Here is a 22,114-nt window from a genome sequence, read left to right as displayed (position 1 = left end):
GAAGTAACAACACAAGGTTCCTAGACCTTCAAAGCTGAGGCCTAGACTTGGGATTGCAGCAATTTAACCAAGATTTAGAGTGTTATCCCATGAGGTTTCTTGAGCACCCATTACCCCGATCTCCACAAGATCCACATGCCCCAATCTGCATCCAAATAGAGAATACCACAGAAACTCACTAAGAACAACAGCCCCGTTTCATGGACCTTCACCATGACCCACAGCTTTGTCATCTCTGTTCCTTACAGCAGTCTCACAGAGAGGGGACTATTATCTCCCTTTTATAGCTACAGATACAGGCTTGGCCAGAATGACTTACTTCTTCAAACCCTAAGTGGCATAGCCGCAATCTGAAGCCCCATGGTTTATCTGACTACAATACTACCACTACCATCGCCATCATAATATTGATAACGATAATACTGGTGACAAAGCTAACACTTAGTGCTTACTATGTGCTAAATACCCTTCTGAGTGTTCACACGTATTAACTCTTTTGATCCTCCTGATTTCCATTCCTATTTACAGATGATTAAACAAACTCAAAGAGGTTAAGTGACTCGTCTAAGCCCACACAGATGGTAAGAGGAAGTTCATGCTCCAGATGAGGGGCTGGCAAACTTTATCTGTAAAGAGCCAGACAGAAAATGCTTTAGGCTTTGTGGACCACATGGTCTAAGGCAGATACTCAACTCTGCCATTGTAGCCCAAGAGCAGTCGCAGACATGACACAGATGAATGGGCACTGTTGTCTTCCAATGAAACTTTATTTTCAAAAACAGGCAGAGGCTGGATTTGGCCTGGGAGTTGGAGTGTGCTGGCTCCCACTCTAAACCCACTATACTAAAGTACTTCTAGAAACAATTGAGAAGTGCAAATAAGGTCATTCATATAAGCAATGATTGATTACTTTTTTGAGTTTTCTTGCCACATGTTTTATTAGGTAAACTAGACAAAAAAATAAGTTATACTGCTATAATTTAAAGCAATAAAAATTTAATATTTCATATTTATGTTATTAATTTCATGATAGAAATATTTTTAACATAGGTATATTGGCCTTATTCTTTTGAATATGTAAAAAGCCTCAATTTTACCACAAAACAAAAAAGAACTGGAAATGGGGACCGTCTGCGTGTAGAGATGATCTAGAAATGGTAGAGTGTTGATAATTGTTGAAGCCGGATGACATGAGGGGCTGTTTTACTATTGTTTACTTTATGTCTGTTAGAAATTTTCATAACAGTTAAAAACATGAAAGCCTTACTTACCGTTGAATACAATGTGCACGGCACCCTAAATTCCTTGGGGGGGCTAAGTCTGCTTTCTTCCTGACATCTCGCTGGGCTAAGCTGTTTGTACTTTTTTATCACCAAAATTATGTCTGCCAGTCCTCCAGCTTCGGATAGCCTCTTCCCTAAATGTCAAGTCCTGGTGGTGTGCACGCAGGCAGGAAAGATGCACGGATGGCATTTTAAGAGGATAAATGCAAATCACCAGCTTTTGAAGTCAGAGGTTCTAGGAAGCATCAAAACATTGCGCTTTTTTTTTTCCCTCAAACCAATAAAACCCAGGAGAATCAGAGAGAATTTAGAGCCTTGTATATTTTGCATTCTATTCATGTCAGCTTTAATGATTCTGAAATGCAATTTTCACAGATTTTTACTAAGTAAGGCATCTTTTTTTCTCCGTTGGGGGATGATGAGCAATCATCTGTAGTCATGTCCAGGCTCAAGATCTCTATCCAGGTGAACACGTCCTCTGCAAGGAGCTCCGCTCTGCTCAGCAAATGTTATTGACAATTCAGCAATTACTATGCTCCAGAAACTACTATGTCGGGTACTGGGACATGCTACCCTGCCCTCAGGGAAGCTACTCTTGGGAGAGGATCCATAAATAGGGATTTCTGCATACCATTCTAAGTGTAAACAGAGAAAACCACAGGGTGTGAGGAAAGCCCAGAGGAGGGCGATTTGAGCCAACCTAAAGGCATCTTAGGAAGAGATACTTGAGTCAACTTGAAGAACAAGAGGAGGTAGCTACATGGAGGAAAGAGAAAAGGGCATCTAAGGAGAGGCACCATCTTCATCAAAGGCATAGAGGAGTGAAGCAGCATGGCATACTGGGGGATCGAGAACAGTTTGTTTTTACTAGAGGGTAAAGTATAGTGCAGAGAGAAGACTACAAGAGAGCGAGACAGAGAGACAGAGATCACTCGCAGCCTCAGATGCCAGGCTATGGAGCTTGGATTGGTACTCTAATTGAGAGTCATTGATGGGTGAACAGGAAACATGCATAAAGCTGGCATTTCAGAGAGAACATTTTGGCACCAGAATGGTACTGGAGATAATGGATTTGAAGGAGGTAAGATTAATAAGTGAGACCATCAAGGACTAGTGAAATAAAATCCAGTGAGGAATAATGACACAGAACCAGGCAGTGGATGGCGAGAAGCTGAGGAAGCTAGTTCAAAGTCATACAGAGGAGGTAACATTGGTAAAGAGCCAGGATTGATGGTCACCACTAGCCTTCTGTTTTGGGTGACTGGGTGGCGTCACTTACTGTGACAACATAAAAGGAAAATAATTCTTAGGATGAAATTGGAGAAGTACTTTTGCGAGAAGCTGTCTTTTAGGTATCTGGGACATATGCAGTTGGAAGTTCAGGTAAGAGAAATGGAGACTTAGATTTTGGAGTCGCCAACATACAGGTGCAGGTAAAGCCACAAAAGGATGAGGTCACCAAATGAATGCATGTTGACAAAGAAGGACAAAAGGCCAAGGTCACAACCACACACACCCAAATCCAAGATGCTGATATGAGAAGAACCTACAAGAGTAACAAAGAAGACAACACTCAAAGACACGGAAACTGAGTAGGAAACACTCACTTCTCCTGGGTGCTCTCCTTTACTCTCACACTAACACCACACTCACAACACTTCTGAGTGCAGGGGGTTTGCCCCCACCAAGCAATTCTCTGTGACGCCAGCTGGGTGTGCTACTATCTGGAGACAGCATCATTCCCACAGGTTAAGGGCTCAGTTCCATAGAAATCCTCCCACTTCAAAAGCCAATCCCAAACCCGAACTGTCACCTGTACTTCTGACAGACTGGCTGTAAACAGAAGGTTCTCATGACCCCCACCTTGGGTTCAATTAATTTGTTACAGCGGCTCACAGAACTCAGGAAAACATTTCACTTACTAGATCACCAGTTTATTATAAAAGGATATAACTCAGGAGTGGCCAGATAGAAGAGATGAGTAGGGAAAGATATGGTCAAAGGATGCAGACCTTCCACACCCTCTCCGAGAGTCCCACTCTCCCAGCACCTCCATGTGTTCACCAACTTGGAAGCTCCCTGAAACTCTTACTTCTGGGATTTTTATGAACGCTTCATCATGTACGTATGATTGATCATTAACTCAATTTCTAACCCTTCTCTGGAGAATAGGGGGTGGAAATGAAAGTTCCAAGCTTCTAATCATGGCTTAGTCTTTCAGGTGACCAGGCCCCACCCATCCAGGAGCTCACCAAGAGTCACCTCATTAGAACAAAAGACATTCCTATCACTCAGGAAATCCTAAGGGATTTAGGAGCATGGTAGCAGAAACCCAGGGCTGAGTATTTTATACATACATATATATATATATATATATATATATATATATATATATATATATATAATTATTATTCCACAGAAACCCAAGGGAGTTAGGTGGGATCATAGAGATAAAACAAATTGAACCACAAGGAGAGTGTCATCTGGGAAAAGAGATAATAATCCCTACTTTGCAGAGTTGTTGTGAGAGTCTGAGATAACACACATCAAGCAGCTGCTCTAGTGCCTGGCACGTAGCAGGAACCCAGCACCCGGTAGCCACCATCGTCCACTTCCTCATGAACATCAAGACCCTGGAGAAGGTGAGAGGGCTGGGATCAGGAATACAGGCAGAGGGGTAACTTCAATAAATGAAGGGACACCTTATCCTCTGAAACTGGAGGGAAGCACGTATGCAGGTTTTTCTAAGTAGAAAACATCACAAGGGTATAAGCAGCAATTATTGATGTCTACTATGTCCCCGGCACAGGGCAAGATAATTATAAATGTTTATCCATGGACTCCTTAAAAGAGTTCTTCAAGGTACATAAAGCAGGCATTACGATTTTCTTTTTCTCAGGTGAAGAAATGACTCAGAGCATTAAGTGATTCTGCAAGATCATACAGTTAATAAACAGCAGAGTCAAGATGGGAACCCAGGTTCGTTTACCAAAAACAATTCCCATGTTCTTTCCAATACACCTGGCAGATTAGAAAGGTCTCTCATGCAATCTTGTTTACCATGACACTTCTCACGGTCCAATCGGAAAAATAAGAAAAGGGAAAAAAAACAAAGCAAGTGAAAGATTTATACGGACTTCCATGAAGCTGGAAATGGCAAGATAAAATAACAAGAAAAGTCTTTGGCCTCAAGCATCATTAGATGGAAAATGAGTCAAGAATCAAAGCATGACCTTTTTTTGGTGTTTTTTGTTGTTGTTGCTGTTGTTTATTTTTGGTGTTAGAAGAGAGGGGAATGAGTAAATCACATATCTAAAATTTGTAAGATGGTGGGAAAGCAAAAAATAATAATAAAAATTTTAAAAAAAGAAAAGAAAAAGGAAATACAACTGCTATAAAACCCAAGACAACATTTTCATTTTCAATTAAGAAGCTGTCCTCATCCAGGCATATGGGCCTTGAGAATTTGCAAGGAAAGGTCATAAAGCCAAATACTGGTGAAACAAAATGACTTGTAAGCTCCAAACAATCATAGCATAAAGAAAAGGAAAATGTTGGCAAGAGACACTACACCAGTAAAACCAAGTAAGAAACATCAACTCTGAAGAATCGTTTCAACTAGTATGATAATCAACATTTAAATAAGAGGGCCTCCCTGGTGGCGCGGTGGTTAAGAATCTGCCTGCCAATGCAGGGGACACGGGTTCGAGCCCTGGTCCGGGAAGATGCCACATGCCGCGGAGCAACTCAGCCCGTGTGCCACAACTACTGAGCCTGCGTTCTAGAGCTCGTGAGCCACAACTACTGAGCCAGCATGCTGAAACTACTGAAGCCTGAGCACCTAGAGCCCGTGCTCCGCAACAAGAGAAGCCACCGCAATTGAAAAGCCCGCACACCGCAATGAAGAGTAGCAACTAGAGAAAGCCTGTGTGCAGCAACGAAGACCCAACATGGCCAAAAATAAATAAAATATAATACATACATTTATAAAAAGAAAAATTTAAATAAGAAGCTGGATGGTATTTCTAACGCTTGGCAGTAAACATCTTTTCTGGGAAACATGTTTACAAAGTCACTATACCTTAGTCATTAAATAAATGAGAACACTGAGATAATAATTTGATTTCATCAGTGCTAGTGGAACAAACATTTAGAGGATTAGGAAGAATTGTGAAATAATGTCCAAAGCCAATGTACACTGGTGTACCAAAAATGGGTTATAAGTGTGCAGAGATATTTAACTAGAGATTCTTAACCAGATAATTTAACCAGAGGAAGTGGCCTAGGACAGTTGGAGCCTCTGGGTCTGTACCTTCTATTACAAATAACCTCACCCATTTACTGGATTCTGCCTTTGTCATGACATGAAAAGGCGGGGAAGCACTGACACACCCACAAATGAGGTGCTACCATCATGAATAGGACATTATGAACAGGACACTTTCATAGGGTCTGCTCTTGACTATTTCCTGGCCACAGGCCATTGAGATGATCCCAGCTACAGGTTAGTCAAGAATGCCCCGCCATGAGGGTGCAAGGCTTACAGCCGCTCAGTGGGACGACCAGGGTCAAACCCTGGCCCACCTCCCTAGGGGGTGGTTAGCACAGGTCTTGGTTATCTGCTCATGGACCTAACTAGTCTATAGGAAGACCTGGCTAGATTCCTGGGGCAAAGGTTCCAGCTGTGCCTACCTGGTGACATGTAGACCCAATCTATCATCTTATGTTCTACCCTCCTCTAGTGTTTGTGGGAAAGGGGACTGGCTGGGACAGGGACATCTCTGGATGAAACATAAAAGCGTCTGAGATTTGTGTTTCCAACACCTCCATGGAGCTTGTCAGGAACACCCCAGGGTTTGGGGGTCAGAAATCCACATAGGCCAACCCTATCAGAAATCTCACACGTATTATATGCCTACATTCCACCCTATGGGGGCCTCCCAGTGGGGTGATGGTCAAGCACAAGTGATTATAACTGGCCACCTGCCCTTGATACTGGCATCCAACCTCTAGATGTAGCCTATGCACCTGACAATGTCAGATTGCTGATCTGGCCCATGGAAGATAGAACTTAGCTTCCAACTTCCGGAATCAAGTACCCAAAACACAAGGAATGCCCAGTACTACTATACATGGCTTTGTCCTGTTTCCAGCCCTCTGCATCTGTCTTCACAAAATAAAGTTAACAATATGGCACCCTGTGCAGCATGGCCACTGTGAGAGACACCAAAGCAAGAGAGAGGCTTCTGTCCTCCATCTGCAAACCCATTACCTTGATGAATAGGCATTCAGTTACATGGCCAAATTCTCCCCTCAACCGGACTGGAGAATAATACTTCATCTTGAATATCTAATGTATTGGAATTTAAGTTTTGAAACTTGTAATAAAAATAAACAGATGAAATAATCATGTATTCGTTGAATATTTGAAATACAGCAGTTGACAAATCAAGGCCTGTAATTTGATAGTATTTCTTCCTCAATATCCTGACCATGAAATTGCCCTCTACCCCTTCCCGTACCACCTCCACACAGGGTTCTCCTGGCAATATGGCACAGAAAAGCTGAGCAGAAAACTCTGACAATTCCCCTTTGTCCTTCTACCTTGTGCCTGCAGTGCAGTCACCTATCCCAGCCACTCCGCCTTTCGTGATCTGTGTGCTGATTATCCAAAATTCTATCCCTGGTGTCAATCTCTTCTCTAAACTGAAGAATCAGTGCTGAATGGAATAAAAGTTACTTAAGATCAAAATTATTGCTACTTCTGCCATATTTTATTTAAAGGAAAAAATTAAGTGCTTTTCTGTTGTCATACCAGGAAGGAAAATGCTGAATCTCAATGGCTCTGGCAGCTGTGGGCTGTAGAAGGGTAGGACCTAGATCTCAGAGTAGGGGAAGATATTAATGAGATTTGGGAAAGTTAAGAGTAAGTACCCATACCAAAGGGAAAGTGGGGGAGGGATAAATTAGGAGTTTGGGATTAACATACACACACTACTATACATAAGCTAAGATAACCAACAAGGACCTACAGTGTAGCACAGGGAACTCTACTCCATATTCTGTAATAACCTATATGGGAAATGGATCTGAAAAAGGATATATATATATATATATATATATATATATATGAATGAATCACTTTGCTGTACACCTGAAACTAACACAACATTGTAAATCAACTATACTTCAGTTTTTTTTTAATTGTGAAATAAATAAAAAAGTACCAAGCTAGTGAGACTATGAAGACATAAAGTACTGTGCTGTACAAAGTGAAGAGAACAGACTCCCAGGAGAGTCTGGAGGAAGGATCCAGAAAACAGTGAAAAAAGTGTCATGAAGAAGAAAGAAGATGGCTGAACAATCTGGTGGCAAGGCAGTTGAAAGACAACTGATCTAATGTTAACCCCTCCAATTCCCCGGAACTTCAGTTTTGCTAAATAAATGCCTTGTGCATAGAACTGTTACTGATGCGATCAATAAAACGGGCCTCTGTTCCACATCTGGGACAATATAGAAGACGAGAAAGACAGCACATGAGGACAAGAACACAATCAGTCTACGGAACAATTTCAGTGGAGGCAGAAATTCAGACTGAGGTGAGTACAAAACAATTTGCAGGCAGGCCTCCCTACTACCAGGCCTGCCATCAGGAATCCCAGACGCTGGGAGGGCTGTGTGTCTCCCACTGTGTGTTGACTAGGGTTCTACAGAAGTTCATTTGAATCCCAAAGCAAGCTGCCTCAGCTGCCTTGCAGTTTATACCAATGCCTTCAACTGCCCACCTGACATCTTCACCTGGATGTCTCACAAATATCCTGTAATCAGTCTCCGAACTAGACGCATAGTCTTGTCCCCAAGTCAGTCCACTTCCTATCCTGCTAAAAGACAGCGGCCTCTACCCTGGTGCTCATGCTGGCCTCCCCGCTAGCCTTTCACCCCTCACATCCTGTCAGTCATCAAGTCCTGTCGATTCTACCATTTTGTTTCTCTACTTTCAATACCCCTCTTCCTCCAACGCCCAAAGCACTGCAGTAGCCTACAAACTGGCCATTCATATGCCTCCCTTGCCTATGTCCAATCTAATTTGTTCCAACAAATACTGCACCACTATATTTTCTTTTTAAAAAATATATTCCTTCGTGGTGACCCTCCCTTTCTGGAGAAAGGAAAAAGATAAAAAGAAAACTTATTTACATGCTCTCCTGATAATATCCCCTTGTTCCTGGAGTACACTCTTTAGTTCTCATCTCTCAGTAGAAAACCTCTTGTATTTTGTTTACTGGAAAATATCTTTTATTTCAACCCATGCTTGAGAAGTAGTTTTTCTGGATACCTAATTATTGGTGTCGAATCCCTCCCACCCTCACTCCCCTCCTTCGTCTGTCCCTTCCTCCTCTCTCCCTCCCAGCACTGTCAAGATATTACATTACGCACACACATTTCCCAATTACTTTAACTAAAAATACGCTTGGAATAATTCTGTCCACTTGAAAAAATATAATCTTCAACTTTATATGAGAAGTAGCATGAATAATTAATACCCATCGCTTTTAGTAGAGGATGATGACATGTGCGGTATATCCGACTTCAAGACAGCCAGCTTCTTAACTAGACTCACAGAAATCACCAGGGTATAAAATTCATGACACTTTAAAAATATCTTATTAAGAACATTGATTCTGTTTCAATTATAAGGACCACACATGATTATGAAAATTAAAATAAAATATTCATAGAAGTTGGGGAGAGTCAGATCTCACCCGAAGCTTTCTATAATATCTTTGATAAAGGTCCACACCTCTAGGGATGGACCACTCACTCAATTCACTGTTTACAGCTGAGCTGTAAGAAAGCACATCCTGGTTAAGTAACCAAAGCTCTTCTCCTCCGATTTTTGTTCTACCTTCCAGAAGCCTGGGCAATAATCCTACATTCATCCATCCAGATCACAATCCTCCCAGTACATTCCGACATTCCTGCATGTCTTGCTTGTATCTGTACATTGCCTCAAACAAACAAACGAAAAACAGAGACCCCTGACTCTGTTTTTCGTTTTGTGTCTTTCCTATTGCAACTCTTCTGTCCTCTGGACGTTCTCAGATAGCTGAAATCTCTCAGACCTGGCGGCCCCAAACCCTCCAGGAAACTCAAATATAATTTGAAGTCCTTTATGTATTATTCAAAGTCCTACTTCTAAATAGGTTTCCTGTCCTCGACCTTCCCACCTAAACTAGTGAAATGCAGTCCCTTTTGCTGCGTTATACATTAAAGACCGGAGTCACACGTGCTCTCCACACATCAGTCTGACCAGGTGAGATTTCCGGGCTTTGATATATTGAACACACCTGAGCCTTTTCCTCCCAGTACATATGGTTTTCCGTATGTCTGATCTGAATTTCTGTGGAAGTAATTAACACATACATGGATGGAATCATATGTAGATTTATGCACATGACCTTCAGATTTTCCATGTGACATTTTCAAATTCACATATTCAATAGCTTCTGAGAACATCATCATCTAAAATCTCTTTCATTTCCTCTAGATACAGGAGAAGAATCAATATCAGAGATTGGAATCATTCAAAATTAAGAAAGACTTTCATTTAATGAAATATTATTACTGTTTGTGGCATTCAAAGAACTGTTAGAGGACATACTCTTACTGGGTTATCTTACACATCTTTCTTTAATAAAAGACTACTTCTGGTTTTTAAAAATCTCATGGTAATTTTTTTTTTTTTTGCAGTACGCGGGCCTCTCACCATTGTGGCCTCTCCCGTTGCGGAGCACAGGCTCCAGACGCACAGGCTCAGCGGCCATGGCTCACGGGCCCAGCCGCTCCGCGGCATGTGGGATCTTCCCGGACCGGGGCACGAACCCGTGTCCCCTGCATCGGCAGGCGGACTCTCAACCACTGCGCCACCAGGGAAGCCCTCATGGTCATTTTTATACTTGGAATTCAACGTGCTCATTGGTTGAAGCAAACATATTCCCAAAATGTCAGACCACTGGATGCCCGGAGACTGTGTGTACCATGGATAAAGCAGTGCCCTGCTAATCTAGAGCCCTCAGTCCTAGTCACAGACCCCGCAAACCATGCAGCCTATCACACAGTCACTTAACTTTCCTGAGCCCATCCCTTTCCCTACGAAATGGGGACCTTGCTCTGTCTCATAAAGCTTCTATGAGTGGTGTTATAGAAAATTATCTAAACATATGGACTCCGTTGAATCTTAGCAGGATTTTCTATAAAGCTAGCATTTATTGAGGGTTTATTATGTGCCATGAACAGATGTTTCTGAGCGTTCTTTCTTTCAAGTTTCACAAAACGTCATGAGCTGGGTTCTATTTTTCCTCCACTTTGTAACGAAAGTGAAGCTCAGAGAGGTGGCCACAACTACGAGGCCACATGGCCACCTGTAACCTGTTGGTGTGGATGTCACTGCTCCTTAGCTCTCCTTTCCTCCCCAAATGTATGTGCCGACCTCTACTCTAGTCTGAGTGCAGGCTCTCCAGAAGCAGACAGTGAGCTGAAGGCGTGCGTGCAAGGGACCATAAAGGCAGTTCTCCCTAGGAACACTTGCTGAGGGGGAGGGGAGGCAGTGCAGGGAAGGAGAGGAAGCCTAGAGGGACAGACTCCCAGGAAATGTCCAGTACAGCTTAGCTTCAGCCTGATTCCCACAGCGGATTCTGAAGTGTGATGCATAACCTCAGGGTTGTCTTGACCTGAGCCAAAGGATTTGGGCTTTGGTGCTCCGGTCCCAGCCTATCGCGGCTCAAGAGCTATGTGTTTGCATGTAGCGGGTGCGGATAGGGCCATAAACTTCCAGGTCCTTCCAGCTTTCTACGCAATCAGGCAAAGTAGATTCAAAGTGGGTTCTAGTAATCAAGGGGATCACCAAGAAAGGGTTAACGGAGGGCACAAAAACAGTACAAAGGATATGAAGGAATCCAGGCCAGACCCTGATGTTGTCTACGCTACCTGCGAACCACAGAGCATTTGCCCGACTTCCCCGTGGACGACACCTGCTCCCTGTTCTTTGGCCAAGTGGGTCTCCTAAGTCTTCGAGGGAACTGGCTGAGACACTGGCTGTGTCTCATTTCTGAACATGAGGCCATTTTACCAAATCGTAAATTCCATTTGTGATGTTTGGCAGTGTTATTCCTTTTCTGGCAGATCGGTGCTCACAGTGAGGCTAGGTTTAAAGAGGGGAAGAACAGAACTCCAGCTAGGTGCTCTGGTGTCTTGGCCAGAAGCAACGGGAGGGTAGACCCTGGGCCTGGCTGGACTCTCCATGAGCAAAGGCCTCTCCTCCTGAAGGGCCAAGAGGAGTAAGGGAACAGAAGGGTGGAGGTCAAGGGGCTCTTGGCCAAGCCAGCTCTAACTGGGGACATCTGACCGGAGGCATCAGCTACACAGCATGTGCTTTCTGGCTTCTCCATCTGCAATTCCACAATCCCCATACAAGGGGCACGGCTCCCATCCAACCTCAGCCCTGCTACTTGGGTGGTGGTTGTTGTTGTTGTTTTTTCAAATTAAGACAAAGCACTTTGACCATTGGATAAACTGTCAGTTATGACCCTTTGGTTGAGGATTAAGAGAGCAGAAGCTTATATTTTTTTTAGTATTGATCTCTCTTTTTAAAAGCAGTTCTATGCTAAATTTAAAATTTTGACAACATAAGGTCACTAAATTAATTTAAATGAGTTTTCATTTTCACTGTAGTGAAATGTTTAGTTTCTTACCCTAGGGTAGTCAGTTGGACTGAAATACAGAAACTATCCACTTAAGAGATTTCTATATTACACTTTGTTCTATGAAATTAATTCTATAATATGTACCAATCTCCTCAAAGGTATATACCCTTTCATTAGCAGTGAACTTTGCTAAAGAAACATCTAGTCAAACCTGGAAATTCTGATTTTATAGTGAAGTATTTGTATATGGTATTCTGAAAAAAATACCTTAAAATTCATAAGATGTTTTAAACTGCTCATCAGAAGTTCAGATGTGTTTGGTGATCTGCTGTGAAAATAATCATTACCAAATAAAAATGTTAAGAAAAACAACCCTAAAACAACCTTTCATTTAGGGATGGCAGAAGACACGGTTAAATGCTCAGTTGTGACTTGCTCCACGGACAAGCAGTTTCCAGTTGGTATCACAGTGTGCTCCTGGAAATGAAGTCACCAAGCAAACCTCGCTTGCAGAATAATATCACAGGGGACCTTCAGCACACCAAAAAAAAAAAAAATCCTTTTTTGCCCTTTGTGCCTACTATACTAAAAAAAAAACTTGCACCAAAGGATATAAGCATATATAGAATTAATAATTAAAACCAACACAAAATAAGCTTAAATATGATACTCCATCCAATAAAAATTATATTCTAAACTAAGTCCTACAAAATGGGCACATTGATGCACAAGGGGCTCTGAGTGTCAATACCCATTACACACATAACTGCACGATGCAACTTGACAAGCTTGGCGGTTTTTGTCCTAAATCTAACATATCCACTTTAACCAACATTAAATAACTCATTTTCACCTTTTTTGTCTTCTGATAATTTAGAAAAGTTCCTGAGGGAATGACTTGGATGGCTTAAGTCTCTGTAAAAGCTGCCCAAATGGTCCTCTTTCTCTCCCAATATACTTTGGAGTATGAGGCAGATACTTTGAAATGCATCCCACTTTCCTTAGAGGTCCACCAAACAGAACATAGTCGATAAATGTGTGTTGGGGATGACGCTGGTAGCACTTCTTGCCCTGGAAAACTAGATTAAATAGAAGGCAAACCCCTCTCCCCTTTTCCCTCCATCCAGCTGCTCCAAGGCACCAATGCCCCTCAATGTCCACAGGAAACACGAGCTCATGTTTCTTGGGTAATCCTTCCTTTGCCTTCAGTGCCAGCCAGACCTACCCATGCTTGTACAGTCAGTCTATGCTACCCTACAGCATATGACTGGCGAAGTTAGTACCAACTTTTCTCTATGGAGCCTAGTCGGACCTGCAACTTTCACAAAAACCAAAGTCCAGGCATCCATGCTTCCCTCTACCTTCTCTGTATTTTCCTAACAAAATTTACTACCACAAGGGACCTACAGTATGCCCCCAAAATGCCTTTAATGTTTTTTGTGCCTATTATATTCGAGATTCTGAACAGAAGAATGTATTCAAAAACATATAACATCATGATATGAAATAAAACAGAGCACATGTAGTCACCAAGATCAAATACATAATGATTCTAAAAAACGCCCACGATCTTTTATGCATAAAAATACTGACTACCACAATTCCTATTTGTTTGTTTTCCTAATAAATGTGTATGACTAGGGGAAAAAAAAAGACTAAAAGGGCAGACACCACAGTGTCACCAGTGGTTATGACTGAGCAGTGGAATTATGGGTAATTTGCTTTATTCTTTGTCATTTTACATTGTTTCCAAATTTGCTACAGTATAATTATAAAAACAGTACACCTTAAAAAATAATTTCACAGCTGTTAAGTATAAAATACATGCACATGACCCTTAACAACTTTTCTCAGTATTTAGAAGTTTGCTAACATGTTACAGAAACCCATAACATTTCCTTGGGAAACCAAGAAATCAATTACCAAGTAGTCAGTCAGACCTCTAGAAGGACTGTCAAAATACCTCTTGTGAGAATGACTAAGGCAAGAGCATATCATCTCCTGTAAGACAAGTATGAAGAAGAGTCTTGTTCTTGGTTTTGTTTGCGATAAGTGAGGCTTGAAACTGGAAAGAAAGAGATGCCTATATAGAAAATTACTGAGTGTCATCAGGTGGTATTATATTGATACTTTGTAACCCCTGCCCCAACTTCAATAAAGCTGAAACTGACATTTAAGTTTCTTGGAATTTCACCTCTTGAATACTCTTTTTTCATTTACAAGGAACAACAAGGTGGTATAAAAGAAGATGACTTTCTAAGCCAGGTGGGAGGTAGAGGAGGAGAAGGAAGAGTATTGTCATCACCTGAGACAACTGGGGATCACCTAGAAAGGGTCTTGACCTTTCAAAATACCTTGAACACCAGGCTAAGATCCAAGAGATGTAAATGGATGGCATTCCTATTTTTTATACCAAGCTGCCTGACCTTGTTCATATTACATAATCTCCCCGAGTCTCAATTTCCTCTTCCATAATCTTACCTTATTGCTGTAAGTCTCAAAAAAGACCATGTGACCAATAGTAAAGCTACAGATGGTTTCTTATTTTTTACTAATTAGACATTTAGGTTAACAAACCCCTCTTTTAAAATGCAGAGGTGTCTGAGTTCAGCCCATGAGACATTCATGGACTAGTGTGAACCACGTTAAACTGGTGACAAATAACACCCTTCCTCATGCCTTAGGGGAGAAAGAGCAATGATTTTGGAGCATGGGTACTCCAGAGGGCACCTGGGGATGGGTTAGCATGGCGCACCCAGAGACTGGAAAGCACTGGAGCAGAAGTCCTCAACCGGAAGAGATTTTGCTCCTCCCCCAACAGGGGACATTTGACAATGTCTGGAGACATTTTATTTTGTCATAGCTAGGGATGGGATGCTACTGGCATCAAATGGGCAGAGACCAGGGCTGCTGCTCAACACCCTACAATGCACAGGACCGCCCCGCCAAAAAGAGCTATCCTGCCCTAAATGTCAACAGTGCTGAGTCTGAGAATCCCTGCTCTAAAGATAAGAAAGTGGGGAAAAGAAAGCGTGAGGCAAGAAAGTTCAAGCCAAATTTCACCAATTCTGCCAATCCCCTTAAGTTTGCAGTTGGCACCAACCACTGGTCCATTAGACCAAAAAACCTGCTCCTAGGAATACTGCCCACACTTCTCATTTTAAATCATAGACTTAGGTTGATACAAATCTGGTTTCTGAATTTTTCATCCCTTTCTTTTTAAATTATAAGAATCCCATCTGTTGGCAGATATAACGATACTCTACGGCCATCACATTAATGGAAAGTGAGACCTTAATTTTAAGGTGTCCAGGAAAGATTATACTAAAATATGTTTAAAAAATGCTAAACTGGTTCAGGAATCTCATGCAATATGTATATCTTTTTGTCTGCACTATTCCTCATCAGCAAAAAAAAAAAAAAAAAAAGAATAGAAATTATCATAAGAATTACGCAAAGAAAAAATATGGCTTTTTTCCTGTGACTCTAAGTGGTTTAACAGCATTATCAGAGAATGTGAAAACTATATCCTTAAAAGTAACCTCACAATTAGTCTTACTCCAATTTCAAGTAATGAACACCAAAAAGCCCAAGGAAATTAACAGGCTCATCCTGGAATTCACAGTGGTTCCAAAGCAAGTCACTGTACCCTGGACCATCAGTGAAGAAAGGATGCTAAGAGCTGAATAGTCCTGCAAGTATTTCTCTACCACTTTTGCATCTTCTCTGCTAAGAGCACAGAAATGCAACCTTTACATATCAAAAGATGGTGGGAGATTGAAATTCTTCATTTCAGTCAAGTGAATGCATGGTCAGCTTTTAGAAACAGGAGGATAGATCACACCTCATTTTGATGCAACATGAACCAAGACTTCAACTTTTAACAGAGCAGCAGTCAGACTGTGAAGCCTTCTTTTCAGAACCTCCATGAGGTCCAGGGTTCAGTAATTCCAAGGAAATGAATCACAAGAAGCAGTGGTGAGCTGTCAAAACATCTGTTTGCAAAGCCCAAGGCGGGATGAACACTACTGGCATCTGTGGCTGGATGAGAAGGGGCGAGAACCTTTTACAGTGCAGGCAACTCTGTGGCAATCCATCCATGGTGACTGTATTTGGACATTCTCTATGGGACCAAGCCAAGGACCTGGGACAAGGAAAGATGAGTACGTGACAGAGGAGAAAAGACACTGGGTTACGTCAATTATCTTTACTGTTCTGGGTGAGTACCCACAGTAAATATCTGGGGGTTGACAAAGCACATGCCGGCACTTCTCAACTCTTGGGACCTCTTCTCTTGATAAGAAGTCTATGAGCTGAATGAGCCTCAGGGCAGGCCACAGACACACTTCTCTTGTGAAGGAAGAATTCCAACCACTGTTTCCCTGCTTTCCTTATCATCTGGCAGCAGAGGCGCTTTAAAAGGATGTCAGGGCCAGATTAAAGGGTGGTTCAGGCAGGCAACTATCTCCCTGTGCACACAAGTGCCTTTACGTTAAGTGAGGAAAGCATCTTTCGTGCGTGCCCACCCTCAACATTCATGGGCCTGGACAAGAACACGGATGGAGGCCCACATACAAAATGTCTAAATATATAAAGGCTCCAAATCCAGCTAATAAATCTGTTAAATCAAATAAGCGTTTTATCCTCCGAATTTGTGCTCAGGTCTACTCAAGAGCCCATGCACCTCAGCGCTGTCTGCTTTCCCTTTGCAAACAGCCCCGCTTGGCCATCTTTGGTGGGTCTACCCTCAGGGGGCTGGAAGCAGGCTCTGGACTGTTGGTGTGAGGAATTCCAGGCCCCCAGACACGGTCTAGAACAGGAGCTGGGAAATTTTTCCCATAAAAAGCCAATTTTTTGAGTAAATATTTTAGGCTTTACAGGCCATACTATCTCTGCCACAGCTACTCAACTCTACCATTACTACACAGAAACAGTCATAGATAGTATATAAATGGAATTGCACGGCTGTGTTCCAAACCAAACCTTTATTTGCAAACATAGGCGATGGACCAGAGGCCACTGTTTACCGGAAACTGGTCTAGAAGGCAGGCGGGTAAGGGCTCAAGAGTACACATCCCCTTGGTCCCTGAAATTCCCTGAACCATGGGAAGAGGCATGCCTGAAGAACCAAAGTGGGCCTTCTAGAACTGTCCAACACAGGAGCCACCAGCCATACACAGCAACTGAGCACTTGAAATGTGGTGGATGGTCCAGATCGAGACATGCTATATGTGCAAAACACATGATTTCAAATACTCAGTACCGAAAAAATGCAAAATACCTCTATTATTAATTTTATATTGATTAGACCTTGAAATGACATTTGGGATAGAGGGGGTAAAATAAAATTAATTCTACCTGGTTTTTGTACCTTTTTAAATGTTGCTACAAGAAAATTTCTATTTACATTTGCGTTTACATACGTGGATGGCAATATAGTTCTACTAGACAGGGCTGCTCTAGGGTGTGGGGTCCCTGCTTTGTTGCTGGTCTAAAGACTGCACTGCTGCCGTGGCCAGAGGGAGAAAGCACAGCTAGACTAGATTTCAGCCCACTCTCATTCCCCCTGCTCGGCCCTGGTCTGTCCTCAAAATGTGTAACCATACACCGGGGCTCAGACTGAACATCCCTCCAATAAATCAGAAGGAGGGCACCGGTTAGCTGAGCTGCCCACAGTGAACTCCTTCTGTAATAGGGAAAAACAAATCTGACTCCATATTAGATCTGTTTATTTTACTTTAACTTTTGTGTTCTGTTGCTTTTGCTTTGAGTTAAGAATGCTGCCTATAGCCTGACATATACAGGATAGCCCATTCTCAAGGCTCTGACCTTGAAGGATGTAACCCTTTTCCATTCATAAAGAGACAAAAAGTTGCAGCACAGAGACTAACATTTGTCTAGTCGGAGATTTACAAGAGCATCGTTGTGACCTGACCTACCTGGACAGCTGCAAGAACAAAGGATTCCGACACCAAGAAGTTCACCACATCCGACCATGCCCCTCCCTCAAGCTGCCTTTAAAAATGCTTTGCTGAAACCTTTCGCGGAGTTCGGGGTTTGAAAGGGGATAAGGCCCTCGTTCTCGTTGCATGGCCCTACAATAGACCTTTCTCTGCCCCAAACGCCAACGTTTCGGTATTGTTTGGCCTCACTGTGCATCGGGCACACGAACTTGCGTTCGGTTAACACTTCCTTAACTGGCAAAAGGAAAACTTCTTCCACTGCCTGAAGAGAAGAGAGACCTCGAGTGGAAAAAAAGGAAATCCTCCTCGCATCCACTAAATAGTGGAGTGAGTTGTCTTAAGAGGCATATATCAACACTTGTTTCTTGGGGCCTTGATGGGAGGTGGAACTACCCCTCCCCCAGCCATGAGATTAAGCAAGGGTCACTTACTGAGCAGGGGGCAAGACTCCAACTGACAGCCAGCCTACCCAATCACATGCAGCTTCTGGGTGCACGTCCTTTCTTGGAAGAATGAATGCAGAGTGCAAAAAAAAAAAAGAAAAAGAACAGAACAGGTTCAACCCTTTCTGCCTGCCGCTCACTCTGCATTAGGAATGTGGGTCCAGGATGACTGCACAGCTACTGGAATCAATGCTTCTCTTGCTTCACTTTCCCGTGCAGTCTTAGAGATAAGCTTCCATCAAAATAACTACGGTGTGCTTCCTCCATTTGAAGAACCTTTGGATGCTATATAGTGACAAGAAAATCTCCCATTTTGTGAATAAAAAAAGCCTTAAAGTGATGTCCCTGATTCTTCCTTCCAAATACCTGCTATAACAACTTGCAAGACATTTATACTCCAAATTCACTAACTAAATTGAAAACCTGCCATAATTAATTTGCACACGTATGCACACAAACCTATTAATGCATTCATCAAATGTCAACTAATTCGGTCATTTTTGTTGTACACACTTTATGTTCTGCAGAAATCCACTGTGGATTGTTACAGAGTACTTTAGTGATATTTGGGGGAAATTCTTTGGAGTTTTTGGATGAGTTGGGAATGCATTATATCCCCTTTTTAAAATAAAATAATATAGACTCCTTTTATCTAAAGTCACCATCCGGCATGCTTCTCAGAACAGGTAGGTTTGGAAAGGATGCAATGAATAAAAGTACAGGTTTCATGAGCAGAGACAACTAATAAGATCATTTATTTTATTAGAAGTGTATAGTTATTTGGAGAATGGTGAGTTGGCTATGTGGGCAGGTACATTAAATCTTAATTACAAGCTGAAAAACAGTAATTCCTTACTCAGCCATAGAAAAGAATGCCATTTGCAGCAACATGGATGGACCTAGAGATGATCATACTAAGTGAAGTAAGTCAGAAAGACAAGTATCATATGATGTCACTTATACGTGGAATCTAAAATATGACACAAATGAACCCATCTACAAAACAGAAACAGACTCACAGACATAGAAAACAGACTTGTGGTTGCCAAGGGGTGGGGAGGGATGGAGTGGGAGGCTGGGGTCAGCAGATGTAAGCTATTATATATAGAATGGATAAACAACAAGGTCCTACTGAATAGCACAAGGAACTATATTCCATATCCTGGGATAAACCATAATGGAAGAGAGTATTAAAAGGAATGTATATATGTATAAGTGAATCATTTTGCTGTACAGCAGAAATTAACACAGCATTGTAAATCAACTATACTTCAATTTAAAAAAATAGTAATTCCTTTATAATACAGATCTGTTCACATTGAACTTCAGTGACAATCCCTGTGACAGGTAACAGCCTTAATGTAGATGTTGCACCTACTGAAAGGTTAGAGGAAATGAAGTCTGTGAGAGGAGGCCATTGAATGCTGGGTAAATCCTGGCAATTTCTTTTTCTGCTTTCTCTCTATCTGCTGGGCCCCAAGGAGCAATTCAGAGTCCACCTCAAGATGTCTTACACTCACCACTGTAGCAGCGCCAGTCAAGGGTCAGGCTCCCTATGATGGCAGTGCAGAAACAGCTCTACGCAAAAGTCAGAAGTGGGTTTTCAACCATAATTCAGAAAGACACATGTACCCCAATGTTCATCGCAGCACTATTTACAATAGCCAGGTCATGGAAACAACCTAAATGCCCATCGGCAGACAAATGGATAAAGAAGATGTGGCACATATATACAACGGAATATTACTCAGCCATAAAAAGGAAGGAAATTGGGTCATTTGTACAGACATGGATGAACCTAGAGACTGTCATACGGAGTGAAGTCAGTCAGAAAGAGAAAAACAAATATCGTATATTAACGCATATATGTAGGATCTAGAAAAATGGTAGAGATGAACCGGTTTGCAGGGCAGAAATAGAGACTCAGATGTAGAGAACAAACGTATGGACACCAAGGGGGGAAAACCAAGGGGGGAAAACCGCAGGGGGGTGGGGGTGGAGGGTGGTGATGGGATGAATTGGGAGATTGGGATTGACATATATACACTAATATGCATAAAACAGATAACTAATATGAACCTGCTGTATAAAAAATTTAATAAAATAAAATTTTAAAAAATATATTCCTCAATAAAGCTGAAAAATGAGGGAAAAAAAGTGTGTTTTCACTTCAAAATCTCAGATACTGGGGTTTGGCAGCAACACATTGACATGTGTAAGCTACAAAGCTGTAAATGACAAACAAGGTACATTTGCTGATTCTGTGTGGGACAGAAGCTGCCCTGGCACCTCCATGGTGGTGCTTTTAGGGGTCCACAGTCACGCCAGGAATAAGGATGACAGAATTATGGTAGGCAGTGAGTGGCCTGGGTTAGACTTGTACACTGGATTCACTTGAGGACCTTTAAAAAAAAAACCCAGCCTGGGGCCAATCGTCCGCAATTCCAGTGTAACTGGCCTGGGGTACAGCCTGGGCACTAGAGTTATTTTAAAGCTCTCCAGGTGGCTCTGATGGCAGCCCTGCAGGGATACTATTCAAGGAAGAAGAGGCAATGAATCGTGAACATCATGACAACCTCTTGATGCATGGCCAGGCTCCCGACAGGACACAAGTCTGCCCAAAGAGAAGGGGCAGGGAACTCGGTCACTAGGCTCGGATACCTAGGGGCTTCACTTTGGTCATAACTGGAGTATTGGGAAGGTTCCAAGGTCACTCAGCCTAGAAAAATCATCTAGCTCAGGGTTTCTCAACCTTGGCACTAGACTTCACAATTTTAGGCCAGATCATTCCTTGCGGTGGGTGCCATCCTGTGCACTGTAGGAGGTTTAGGAATATCCCTGGCCACTACCCACTAGATGCCAGGAATATGCCCCACTGCCAGTCATACACCCCAAAATGCCTCTGGGACCAAAATTACCCCCAGTTGAGAACCAATGAATGTGATGGAAGCTATATACTGCATAGGTTCACTTAGTTTCACCCACCAGACACCTCAGAGCCCATCACTCAAGTGGGCAGGAGTCAGAAAAGGGAGGCCGTGTCCGAAACTGTCAGGACTTGTTCATGAATATATGTTCAGGAATATACGGAGTGCTCTACAGAACTCGGGCCCTGTTTGGGGATCTGGGATGAGGTGTTTGCAAGAGGCTGAAAGGCCTGCAGCAGCATGTATGGACGGAAGGAACCCCAGGCTGGAATGGCCTAAAACATAAATTACACAAAGGAAGTAAAGGTTCAATTTGACACGCCCAGTGGCCCGTCTCTAGGCAGCGCCGAGTTGCTCGTGCAAACGCTCCTCCCCCTCCAATACCCATGCAGTTGTGACTAAGGTTCCCCAAGAACTCTCATGACCCACTGCTGATGGCACCGAAGTGACCCACTTGGACAACATTTGAGTCAGTCCTGTTCCAACTCAACTCCGAAACACATAAATCTCCTGAATGTAATAAGTCAAACACCAATTCTTTACATGGCCTTTGGTGTACCGATAAATGTCTGAAATTTCTCTTACTGCCAGCTTTTTAAAAGTTATTTGTGATGTCAGAGAATTCCCAGGAACCCAAAGAAAATCAAGGCTCCTATTGGGTTTTATTATGAAAGTCCTCCCTGTAGAAATATTAAAATCTCTGATTGCTGTATTTATGTTATTTAAATCTTTCTTCTGTCTTTAAAGAAAAATCTGGCTGATCACAATCTTTGGATTTATAGGAGCTTCTACTCT

This window comes from Phocoena phocoena, chromosome X, assembly GCF_963924675.1.
Source record: "Phocoena phocoena chromosome X, mPhoPho1.1, whole genome shotgun sequence".
Classification (NCBI taxonomy): Eukaryota; Metazoa; Chordata; class Mammalia; order Artiodactyla; family Phocoenidae; genus Phocoena; species Phocoena phocoena.
This window is presented reverse-complemented; position numbering follows the sequence as displayed.